Below are 13,277 nucleotides of genomic sequence, written 5' to 3' on the forward strand. Positions count from 1 at the left end.
GCAATTCCATTGCCAAATGATATGATTTCGAAAATAAATGTATTATTTATTTAATAAATAAATGCAATCTAATAATTGGGCTTTATATTTTATCAAATATTACTGATAAACGCATAATGTTTGTTTTTAGCCACAAATTGTCATTGAAACAAGCAGTCAGCAAATACAGTACACCATAGTCATTGTACACTGTTTGCCCTGTTTTGGTTCACTGAAGAGATCCGACTCAATGGAGTCATTCTTTTAGGAATCGGACTACACTGATGTTGAGCTGTGTATTTTTGATTCATTAAAAGACGTGACTCAAAGAGTCGTTCGTTCGATAATCAGAGTACACTTTTTGGGCTTTACTAAAAAGAACTGATTCGAAAAAGTATCTTTTGGAAATTGGACTTCACTGGTCGTGCTAAATATTTTTGATTCAAGGTTTTTGATTCAAGGCCCTGGTTTGAAAAATCATTTGTTCGGGAGTCAAATTCCACTAGTGTGGATTCACTAAAAATAATCGACTTACATTCAGAATTTAGTAGTGGTGTTGCAGTGTCACCGAAGTACGATATTCGTTCTTTGTCGGCAGAAGAATGTACCTGTGAGAACCGTTAACGGAACCAAGTGAGTTTTAGGAGGTCCTCGAAAGAGATGTTTGAACTCTAGCCAACTAAAGGGTAGGATTCAAATATCGAGTGTGGACTCGAAGGACTCGAAAATAATAGTTTGCAAACCAGGACCATCAAATCCAACCCCAAGGAAAAGAGGTCTTCTAGCAATCAATAATATCCATAAACTGAAACATACAGCAAATGGTTACGATTAAAGTGTTTCCTCTTTGTTTAAACTTATTAATAAATATCTTAAGGATGTGCTGTACCACATTTTTTGGAAACAGATGTGATTGTGCGTATAGTCTGAGGACGTTCAACAAAGTTTTGCTAGACCCCTTCTGTTGAAAATGAACCAACACTGCGGCCCTAATCGTAAAGAAGACAATCGCGGTGGTTAGCGGGAAAGATTACACATGAATCTCTGGCGTGATGTTACAAGACCCCTTCAACCAGCTCCACCACTCCAAATCTTTATGTCCATCATCATCCTTCGTATATCCAACCCCATCTTGAGAGAAAACGTAACTATTTTACAAAGCGGCGATTTTATGAAAAAGTACGCAAGACGGTTCAGCTGAGGAAGTAGGCAGGTTGTGCGAAAATGTACAACCGTACCAATTCGCCGAAGCGTAAAATAGTTACGAATTGCCACGAGTGTTGGTATTTCATACAGCTCCATCTCACATCGCAGAATCACTGTATACATACTTACGTTTTAGATACAATCTAAAAAAAAATACAAAAAAATAAATAAAACCTTGTGCCTATAATACATTTCCTGAAGAAAACTTCATGTTGTATTGGTACCGGCTCCATAACTAGTTCCACGGAGCTTCTGTATTTGAGCTGTGAATGACTTTGTTTGCTTTTCGGTTCTTACTCTGAACTTTTTTCCTTGTTTTTTCTGTGTGTAGTGACATTGTCCCTTTCTCTTGGAGCCATTAGTGTCCACCTCCATTGACTCAATTACTAAAAGCAAGATGTGCATTTCCTATGCAACGAGAAATGAGAGAAAAAAAGAAACCGAAATAAAAGACGCTAATGCTGTACACCTCTGTGTCTGGCTTCATTCCTTCGCAGGTTCCAACTCATCGCCATCAAAAACAGCCTCGCTTCTCTTTATACGAGGCGTTTAGAATGAGTTACTGATGTGGATGGTTTGATGAGTACAAAGTGTGCAGTGTGTTGGGAGGCTTTAAGAGATGTTGTGTGTAATCCAGGCACTTTGTGGTTAGTTTGCTGATGCCAGCTGTCTGAGCACAGATGGAGGCCTGGGCCGCACTGCCGGCGTTCTCGCTCATATGCTGGTGTCTCGTGTTCATGCCTCGTTTGATGTTGAAGTGCCCCGTGGCCTGCTCTCTGAGAGCTGGTTTCGGCTCGAGGAAGTGGAACGAAAGCACGCTCAGCACACGAGCTCATCGATACCTTGAGAACGAAATAATATATAACATTACGTTTTAATCAGGAAGTGATGTAAACGTTTACTCTGAGAGCATTTAAGCAAATGAACTCTCGCAAAGAGGCAATTCAAATGGGAGTGGTTCAAAACAAGCCGCCATTATGCTACCGTGTCCTAAATGGTTGCCGGAGTTTATATGTTGTTCCGAGAGAATATCTGTTATATCTGCATCAGTGGAATCATAGTAACAGCATCAACAAATTCGTGGGACATCACGGTAAAGGTAACTATTTAAAAAATTTAATAAAATAAAATTCACTACTATATTACAAATACTACTTTACTATAAATTTACAACTATATTTCTAGTGTTCATTTCAACTACTATTATTTATCATTTATTCGTAACTATTTTTCCGAAATATTTTTTGTACTTGAAATAAAGCTGAAATAAAGTCACATAAAAATGTAATAAAAATTAAATAAGTTAAATAAGTATTGAAACTGAAAAACAGAAATGTTGCCTCGGCAAGTAACTAAAATAAGTTTACTTTGAAGTATTACAATTACTAAAATGAAAAATAAAAATAAAATAAATAAATAAATTAAAAAGCCAAATAGAAATATTAAAAAACAATTAATAAAAATGGCAAAAGCACATAACATGACTAAAGCTTAACTAAAATTTAAATGAAAACTAAAGCTAATTTAAAATATTAATAACAACTATATATAAATAATAATATAAATAATGCAAAACTCACTTTAATTAAGACATTAAAATATTTTTGAAAATAATTTGACTAAATCAAAGTATTTTAATTAAAACTGTTATTGACCAAAAAATCCAAGATATTAAAAACAATGCACTAAATTATAGATTTAAAAAAGGGGGAAACAATTTATTAATTTTAAAAGAGGCTAAAATGAATGACATGATAAATATTCACAAAATGTAAAGGACATATTCATATAAAACTATGACAACAGCAATAAATTATATAAAACAATTAACACTGCACATATATTACAGATGTGTTTGGAATCAGGTTTGTAAAATGTCTAAATTGGATATGAAGAAAACTGAAGAAGACTTGTTATTCTGGTTTCTACATAGCTCAGATCCCGTCTTTTTTTCTTCTTGTTCTTCTTGTTGTTTTATTGTCCCCCAGGCAAAAACCTCAGTCAGATCGCTTAGAAATGTAACACAATACTTACAATTTGAGGTATCTGTAGTACGAAAGTTATGCAACACGGTTTATTATTTAATGAGCAATAGTAACAATGATGCTATCCTTAGCAAACACCGCTAATACCCAACACTGTATTTTACAGCATACATATGTTTTGAAAACACACTATATGTAAGAAGAAAACGTAATGGCACCTAAAGAAAGAATTCCCGCTCTTTTACAGCACAGCTGACACAAAAACAATGCACTAAATTATAGATTTAAAAAAAGGGGGAAACAATTTATTAATTTTAAAAGAGGATAAAATGAATGACATGATAAATATTCACAAAATGTAAAGGACATATTCATATAAAACTATGACAACAGCAATAAATTATATAAAACAATTAACACTGCACATATATTACAGATGTGTTTGGAATCAGGTTTGTAAAATGTCTAAATTGGATATGAAGAAAACTGAAGAAGACTTGTTATTCTGGTTTCTACATGGCTCAGATCCCGTCTTTTTTTCTTCTTGTTCTTCTTGTTGTTTTATTGTCCCCCAGGCAAAAACCTCAGTCAGATCGCTTAGAAATGTAACACAATACTTACAATTTGAGGTATCTGTAGTACGAAAGTTATGCAACACGGTTTATTATTTAATGAGCAATAGTAACAATGATGCTATCCTTAGCAAACACCGCTAATACCCAACACTGTATTTTACAGCATACATATGTTTTGAAAACACACTATATGTAAGAAGAAAACGTAATGGCACCTAAAGAAAGAATTCCCGCTCTTTTACAGCACAGCTGACACATGACTGACGTGAACTGACTTTCATTTGCGGTCACAAGCGCCTTAATTAATGCAGGTTTGTGATGCCGTCACCCCGGCAGAGCTGCTGACCGTACCTCTACCTCTCGCTCACTTTCCCTGAGAAGTGGTGTGACAGTGAACTTGGATTCCCTCAGGGGAACGGTGCAAGCGAAGGATTGGGTTACAGGGCGAGAGACAATCCCGAGACGAAACCGCAAGAGGCCCCGTGAATAATGCACAAGCAACACAGGGCTTTGGGTTTCCTTGCCGGGATCGGCCCGTCGTGCGAGACGCGCACACACCTGATCCCACGAGGGGCAAAAGGTCAGTAGGTCAAGGCCTTCAGTGTGAAAGTCACTGCTACAGGAACACCTCAGGTGAACAGACATGTACGTAATCACTTTCTAGTATGCATACTTGTATGACACTGACAGTCCATGGTATTTGTATGACACTGACAGTCCATGGTATTTGTATGACACTGACAGACCATGGTATTTGTAGTAAAACTGTAGTTATACAAATGGTAATAAATACACCAAAAAACAAGGTTACTACACTTTTGCTATAATAACACCATGGTTCATTTTCGTAAGGGTGAAACTTCTTGTTTTTATTTCTGAATTAAAAGTGTGTTTTTACTACAGTGAATGTAGTGATGAATTATGACATATATAACTCTGTCATACTATAAATTACGTGTGTGCGTTTTCAATTTATTCCTATGGAAGTTGAGCTTAAACGCTCACGCAGTGCATTATAGGATTGAATGCAGCGTGGAGAAAGCATTTTGAGTGGCTGAGAGTGGCAAAAAGGTAGGGCATTCCTCGACTTTATGCAAATATTGAGCGAAAAAAGAAGAGGAAGAAACGCAAACAGGGTATGAACATAGTTTTCAGAGGCGTGCTCTGCCCTAAAGTTGACACGCCCCAAAGCAGTGGCATTGTAGAGTTGCCAGCGGCATTGAGCGCAGATTCGACGCTGTAGTGGAAACGCACCGTTAACGACTCAAGGAATCATTCATTCACACGATTCGTTCAAAACACTGATCAATAAGAAACAAAACAAGTAGCTGCCTTCATGAGCAAGTCATAGTTCATCTACCAATTCGTTCGAAATTCCTATTCGGCGAGGAACGACACAGTAGTCAGTACGTTTACATGGACAACAATATTCAGATTTTAACGCGATTAAGACAATACTCTGATTAAGAATCTACCACGTAAACAGAGATTTTTGATTACCTTAATCCGGCTAAAGTCATACTCGAAGTAAACACAAATCGAATGAAGATATGGAGTATTCCTATTTTAGTCACATTATCAAAGTGCAGTATAGACATGTATACGCCTTAATCCCACTAATACGTAAAATTAAAAATGAAACACCCAAAACTGTATATGGCATCATAACGAAGACGAACTATGTTTATATGTGAAATTCCGGAGGGGACGTCAGATGGCGTTGCGTGGGGACGTAATGACGTGTGCCATTAATCAATCTATGTACTATAACATGTAAAATGGGAATATGAAAGGAATATTCTAAAAGCAACTCATGTAAACACCTTAATCATAATATTGTCTTATTTAGAATAAGGTATATAATTAGATTACTAATGTCCATGTAAATACAGTCTGTTACTGTGTAATGAGTGACTAATCAGATTATTCATAAATCAATTTGTTCAAATGATTCATTCAGCAAAGAAACAAGTTGGACATCTTTATGAGCGAGTCATTGATTCATTCACTCAATTGATTCATTCAAACACAATGAACAAAACACCATTACTTTGTGTTTTGATTGGAGATACAGATATTATGACATAGATTATCTCTAAATAGAATTTGTTAAGCATTATATATAATATTAGTTTGTGAATTAAATTATTATAAAGTAATACAAAATGTTGGTTAGTGTAGCTAGGTCTATAATGGTCAAAAAACAAAAAATTAAGAAGGTAAGAAGATATTCTTAAAATTACTTTTTATTTCTAAAACTTAAAGTTAAGATGCAGTTGAAATAATTGTATTATTTTTAATATTATTTTAAAAATGAATTTAACTTATTTTTATGTATTTTATTTAAATACCTTTTGTAATGTCAAAATAAAATAAATATGAACAAATAAATAAATAATACTATATAACTATAACTATATTATTATTATTATAAGTATATTACTGTATATGGCTGTATGCAAACAGCTTCAGCCACCAGAAACCAGAATTTTACCTGGAAAATTGTTAAATCTGGTCATGTCAATACTGGCACAGCGGACAAACTTTATGAATGCATCGACTACGATTCCTTTCCTCTCTCTCCTCCTCCTCTCATATTTTGCAGGGTGTGCAGCCCAGCGCCTCATTAAAACCATAGATCATAAATTGAACACTGACTTAGAGGGGCTAATCTGGGATTTAGAAGCCATTCAGTGAAAAAAGATAATTAATTTCACTCACATTCGCCGACCACATACTGGGTGAAGAGCTTAGTGAAGATGCACATGAATTAGAGCAAGTCTTTAGAAAGTTCTAGGTAATCCCGTGCAAAACGACTTTGGGAACGGTGTTGTTGACATGGTTGACTGCGGCCTCCGAGCAGGACCGCTTCACACACATTAATGCCGTGAATGAACTGAATGCAGCGTAAAAAAGAGGCATATTGAAAAAATAACAATCCACTGCCCCGTGCTAAGCTGAAACTACATCCGTGACAATCATGAACAAGCAGCAATGTTTTCAGTGAGCACGCTGGTAGGGAAAAAACAACACTGATTATAACATTCATAACAACAATAAACGAAATGTGATGGAACAGGGCAAAAACATATCATTTTGCAACAATGCGAAACCATACAGTCATATAATTTTTTATGGCACTATATCCTTAAAGAATAGGAGGCCTGAGTGCAGACAGTTTTGTTGTTTGCAGGTTATTTGTAAGAAATATTTCTTTAGTTTTCTAGTATTTAAACACTCCTCAAATTAGTTAAATTAGAAGCATTATAGTAGTTATCTGATTTCAGAAAACTTTGTTTTCTTATTGTCTTGTTCCATTAGCAGATGTTTTCCTGTTTTAATGCACATCCTAACCAGGTATGATGTAACGAGATCCAATTATATTTTAAGTAGTTTGTCTCTCTGCAACAGGACAGAGTCACAGCCAATCAGAACATATTTGGGGGATTTAGGACCAATGAGATTGCAGTGTGGGCGGGGCTACATGCCTCAGCAGCATTAGGAACAGGTCAACAAAATGTTTTGTGGCTCATCTTAGTCATGGCTGGTTAGAAAAATTTGATATTTCTGGTCAGAAAAATAGATTTTTTTTTTTTGCGATATAACAGTTTATTGAACCTTTAGACAAAATATTCTTAAAAAATGTGCATATGTGTATTTTGTATCATATAGTACCATGTAGTAAGATATGAGAAATATAGCTCATAAGCCAGGAAGAAAAAAATACTATAATTTTATTCAAAGGCCCAAACTGAAACACACACACACACAATATTCAGTGCAAGTTGCTGATATTCATATTCTCAGAGAGAAAAAAATCTCATAGCTTGTAATGAAAATCAATGAGATCTTTATAGCAGTAGCTATAGCAGGCTATAAAATACATAAAAATATCAGTTGTCACTGCAATAATACTGTATTTCTTAGTAAGATGTGAGAAGATATTGGGTAGATAGATAAGATATAATTTATCGCTTGTCACTTTATTACCATTCATTTTATTGTATTATTTTATTTCTTACTTTCAAAAAGCCCTGTTTTTGCACTGTGGCTTACAATTACATCAGTTTTGAAGGATAAAAATATTAAGAAAAAGATTCATTTTAAATACTAAAGTGCACAATTATTTCAGGCAAAAATGTAAACTGAAAATGTCAGTGTACGTCTCGAACTTAAAAATGAGTGCAGTAGGCCACTGTGGCATTAAAATCTGGTCTCAGTTTAGTATTGACGACACAAATATTTCTCTCTCGAATGTTCCGATAGAACGAGTGATAACTGAAGTTCTGCTTGCGCACATAATCAGAAAAGAGGAACACTTGCTATTTGCGTTTCCACAAACCTTGAGCGTGAACTCCAGGGTGTCGTCATCCTGAAATCCAAAGCAGATGTCGCCTCACGACTGGATGAGCTGTTTTAAGCGATAGCGACAAAAACGTGTTTAAACAAGTGTAGTTTTTCTCACAGACAGAAAATGGAGTTCATTAAAATGGCCAGATTCGAGGCGACCTGAAGTTTAAATAAATACATTAGGAAAGTCTGAGGTTTGGCAAAAGCACTAACCCGAAGGGAGGCAAAAGCAGTCAAAGCTTATTTTTGTTTGTTTAAATTGCACTGTGGTGTTATATAAGATGGTTAAGTTCATTTCGGCCATGGGGGAGGTGGCGTCTAAAAAGTATTAATCATTGACGGCAAAGCAACAATTACACCTGTGCCTTTTGTGTTCGCCACACAAATGAAAGCTCCTGTCCCAAGTCCGTACTGCGTGTCTGGGATTACCGTGGCTAGTTAATCAAAGAGCTCTCGGCAGGACAGGGCAGGCCTCTCCGTGGCAGAGAAAAGTTCGCCCTGGGTGATAGCAAGCCTATTATCATATTATCGCCTCAGGCACTGCTATTAAACTGAAAATTGCAGACCAGGTTTTTAAAAAAAAAGGGACATTCATGTGGAGATCAGTGGAACAGCTTGTAGCCACTTCAGGCCTCTCTTGTCCGCAGCATTAGGAACAGGTCAACAAAATGTTTTGTGGCTCATCTTAGTCATGGCTGGTTAGAAAAATTTGATATTTCTGGTCAGAAAAATCGATTTTTTTTTTTTGCGATATAACAGTTTATTGAACCTTTAGACAAAATATTCTTAAAAAATGTGCATATGTGTATTTTGTATCATATAGTACCATGTAGTAAGATATGAGAAATATAGCTCATAAGCCAGGAAGAAAAAAATACTATAATTTTATTCAAAGGCCCAAACTGAAACACACACACACACAATATTCAGTGCAAGTTGCTGATATTCATATTCTCAGAGAGAAAAAAATCTCATAGCTTGTAATGAAAATCAATGAGATCTTTATAGCAGTAGCTATAGCAGGCTATAAAATACATAAAAATATCAGTTGTCACTGCAATAATACTGTATTTCTTAGTAAGATGTGAGAAGATATTGGGTAGATAGATAAGATATAATTTATCGCTTGTCACTTTATTACCATTCATTTTATTGTATTATTTTATTTCTTACTTTCAAAAAGCCCTGTTTTTGCACTGTGGCTTACAATTACATCAGTTTTGAAGGATAAAAATATTAAGAAAAAGATTCATTTTAAATACTAAAGTGCACAATTATTTCAGGCAAAAATGTAAACTGAAAATGTCAGTGTACGTCTCGAACTTAAAAATGAGTGCAGTAGGCCACTGTGGCATTAAAATCTGGTCTCAGTTTAGTATTGACGACACAAATATTTCTCTCTCGAATGTTCCGATAGAACGAGTGATAACTGAAGTTCTGCTTGCGCACATAATCAGAAAAGAGGAACACTTGCTATTTGCGTCATGCCTCAGCAGCATTAGGAACAGGTCAACAAAATGTTTTGTGGCTCATCTTAGTCATGGCTGGTTAGAAAAATTTGATATTTCTGGTCAGAAAAATAGATTTTTTTTTTTTGCGATATAACAGTTTATTGAACCTTTAGACAAAATATTCTTAAAAAATGTGCATATGTGTATTTTGTATCATATAGTACCATGTAGTAAGATATGAGAAATATAGCTCATAAGCCAGGAAGAAAAAAATACTATAGTTTTATTCAAAGGCCCAAACTGAAACACACACACACACAATATTCAGATTGCTTTGCCGTCACTTAGTTTGAACGTTTTTTTATTTTATTTTTTTTGCTGCGTCTCTTTCTTTGATTTTCTTGAACTCTCATCGTCTGTGTCTTTGGCTCGTGTCAGTTCTGTCAATTGGAAGAATTAGATGTGCTGTCTGGCATAACAGCGGGTCAGTGCTCTGGCCAAATCCTAAAATAAAAGAGCACTTCTGCCATTACAGCCTCTCCAGCTGTCTCATATCAAAGTTAAAAAGAGGTAAACTCTCAGTAGAAAAGTGCACAATACTCCAATGAATTCCCTTATGAACATATAGGTTACGTGGTAACATTTTATTCATTAATATATATAGCCTACAAAATAATATACTGATAAAATGCATATAAGCCATATTGAAAAAACACTTCAGCACATTTAGCAATGTTGGGAATGTTACTTTGGAAATGTAATAGGTTACAGATTACAAGTTACCCTATTCAAAATGTAAGAAGTAGAATAACTGATTACATTTTATTACTTTTTGATTACTTTTCTAAATTTCTAATGAATGTTTTCAATTGTTATTCATTTTCAAACATTTAAACCATGCAGCATTAACCTTTCAGTACTCAACAGTTGGCTAATTACTATCAGACTTTTCAAAATCCTCCTTCACTTGAATTAAGATTATAATGATTTAATTTTAAAGCACACCCACCACAAAATCAGACTTTAGCACGTATTTTTACTTTGATTTTGTTCAGATTTTTTATTTTTAAATTTCCAGCACTGGAATGTATTTTTCTTACTCGTCATGGTGGCAACTCTCATGGTTGTAGCCTAAAGATTTTAGCGGCAATGTGGCTTGATGTAGTTGGGAGATGTGCTGCACTGCAAATTCAAACAAGAGAACCAATCAAAAGCATCAGAATAGCATCGCTTTAATAAACGGCCTTTAAATGGCAGGAGGCATTGTGCACATCAAAAACAGGCAAAGCAAATTAATATTATCCAACATATCCTAGCTTTTTGCAGAGAATATTCAGATGTAACCCACTTTGTAATCCTTAACTTTTTCATAAGTAACTGTAATTTAATTAACATTTTTTCTTAGTAACTGTAATGGATTACAGTTACATTTATTTTGTAAGTAAGTCAGTTGTTTGGGAATCACATTGGTTGTGCTGTATGTTTTTGATTTACTACATAGAACTGACTCTAATTAGAGTCATTCGTTCAGGAACTGGACTACTCTGTATTCCATAAAAATATGCTAAAATTGGAAGAGTAGAATGCTAATATGCCGTTTCAAATTTAACGTGTCAGGGAGTAGTACGGAAATCGTTCATACAAACTTTTATCACACTTGTCTCTTTACTTCTCAAATAATAACACTTCAAACTCTAACATTTTCATATCTGCTTAGTAGCTTTGAAATTAGTGCTTTGTTTATTTTATATTTTATGACTAGCGAACTGTTTTCTCTTAACTGAGGATTTGCTGCAATGCAACTAAACTAAAGTACTTTCCATTATTTACTTCTGAAAAGCACATCTATATTTCATCCAAACAGTGATTTATATTGTATGTGGCCCATCACATACTACCATATCCCTTTGCCAAATGCCTGGCATTTGGATTTCGCAGTCCCTCATTGGATAAATTACCCGGTTTCTGGTCAGTGTATCACACATTACTTGAATAATACCCCTCAGAGGAGTCCAGTATTGAGTCCAGCCCACTAATGTGATACATGAATAGGCATGGAGGCATCCACACCTCCCCTGGCCACGGCTAAAGCGGAGGTAACAAAGCCCAGGGTGATGGAGGGCCCAAACCACGCCTGGCCCCATAATGAGCGGGTAATTAGTGAGTGGGATTACAGCCCTGCCGTCCACCGAGAAATTAGCATTAATCAAAGAGTTGGTCAGGAGGAGAGAAGTATTGGTCACACCGGGCTCTGATGGTCCTGCTGGACGCTGAATGGCAATGAGTCGCCTAAGGCACGGACGCAGCACGAGACCCTTTAATTGCCACCAGTGTTTTAGAACCGTGGAGACAATCAATGGCTTCCCATTGCTTAATGGCGCTTGGATGAGGAGAAAGGGGAAAGTGTGAATGCTGGCAGGTGCTGAGGCCCAGAGAACGGACTTCGGGGAAACATGACCTCACTCGGTTCTCCATGTGCTGTGCGTTTGGTGAATAATGCGGCCGGTTATTTGTGTGAGTTTAATATTTGAGGCATGACCTCGGCTGGAACCTTTCAGTGATTATTATTCTATCTCATGCTCGCTTTTGGGATGTAACAAAATTCATCTGTAGTGAAGTGTCCTTATGTAAACCTATTGGTGGTAATCCGTGAGGCGATTTCCATCCAGTGGCCACCGAGTTTTGAAGTAAATGTTGCAACGTTTTAGCAGCTGTTTTATGAATCAACACAGCAATTAAGGCTCTGTCGCATACTATTAAAGGTGAGGTCACATTAAACGATATTAACGGGCAAAAGGTCCACTGTCTATTTTTCAATGGTGTAGCGATGCATGAAGCGCAGCTCGGGTGACAAAAATCTTGGATGCTTATTAAAATGACTGGATTTCGGCCATGAAAATTTGCTGAACATGTAAATGTGAGCACTGCTTCTAAACTGTGCAGGATACGTTAGCTCCTATAGTTGCTTTTTAGTAATTTTCTTGCTGTTTAATTGAACTGTGTTGCCTGGGCTGAAAATGTGTGTCACACTAGACATCTTCTGTGTTTACTCCCAACAGAATCCCTCAAAAAACTCACACCAGCGTGAGCCGCTGCAGTCCAGCGTCTGGCGGTTTGTGTATGTGTGTTTCCCTTGATTTATATGTGGATGACCCACAGAACGTCAATTTCTCCAAGACGCTGTATATTTATGCATGCTTTTAAAACCCCAACCCAGCTTGAAAGTAATTATGTCCGCTTTGGGTGATATTCCAGCGAGAAGGGATCCCTGCTGCGGTCAGTCTGGATCCAACCTGAATCCAGTCCACTGTAAACACAGCAGAAGAGCACAAGATATCCATCTATCTGAATGTCTACTCCCTTATGCCACCAATCTTAAGCTATAGCTTAAAAAATAACATGCTTAAAATGTCAGAAATTGGTCTCCTGAGAGACCACAGAGGTCTCCGTAGACCAAAAAGTCAAGGTTTGGCAGGTTATCATGATACTGTAAGCCATGTTGCTATTAAACAGTTGGGAAAAGCATCTTTCTCCATTCAGAATATTATATACTATATTATATTATATAATATTATATATACAGAATAGTATAGTAATTTGTATGAATTAGTACGAATTCGCTGTGAGGTTGGATCATCTCCTATTGAGATGAATGTGAAAGCAAACAGATAGCTTTTTCCTATAGACCGCTCTGCTGCAATGTTTTTTTTTTTTTTTTTAATAAATCTTGT

Source organism: Sinocyclocheilus grahami, unplaced genomic scaffold, assembly GCF_001515645.1.
Source record: "Sinocyclocheilus grahami isolate Dianchi unplaced genomic scaffold, SAMN03320097.WGS_v1.1 scaffold157.1, whole genome shotgun sequence".
Classification (NCBI taxonomy): Eukaryota; Metazoa; Chordata; class Actinopteri; order Cypriniformes; family Cyprinidae; genus Sinocyclocheilus; species Sinocyclocheilus grahami.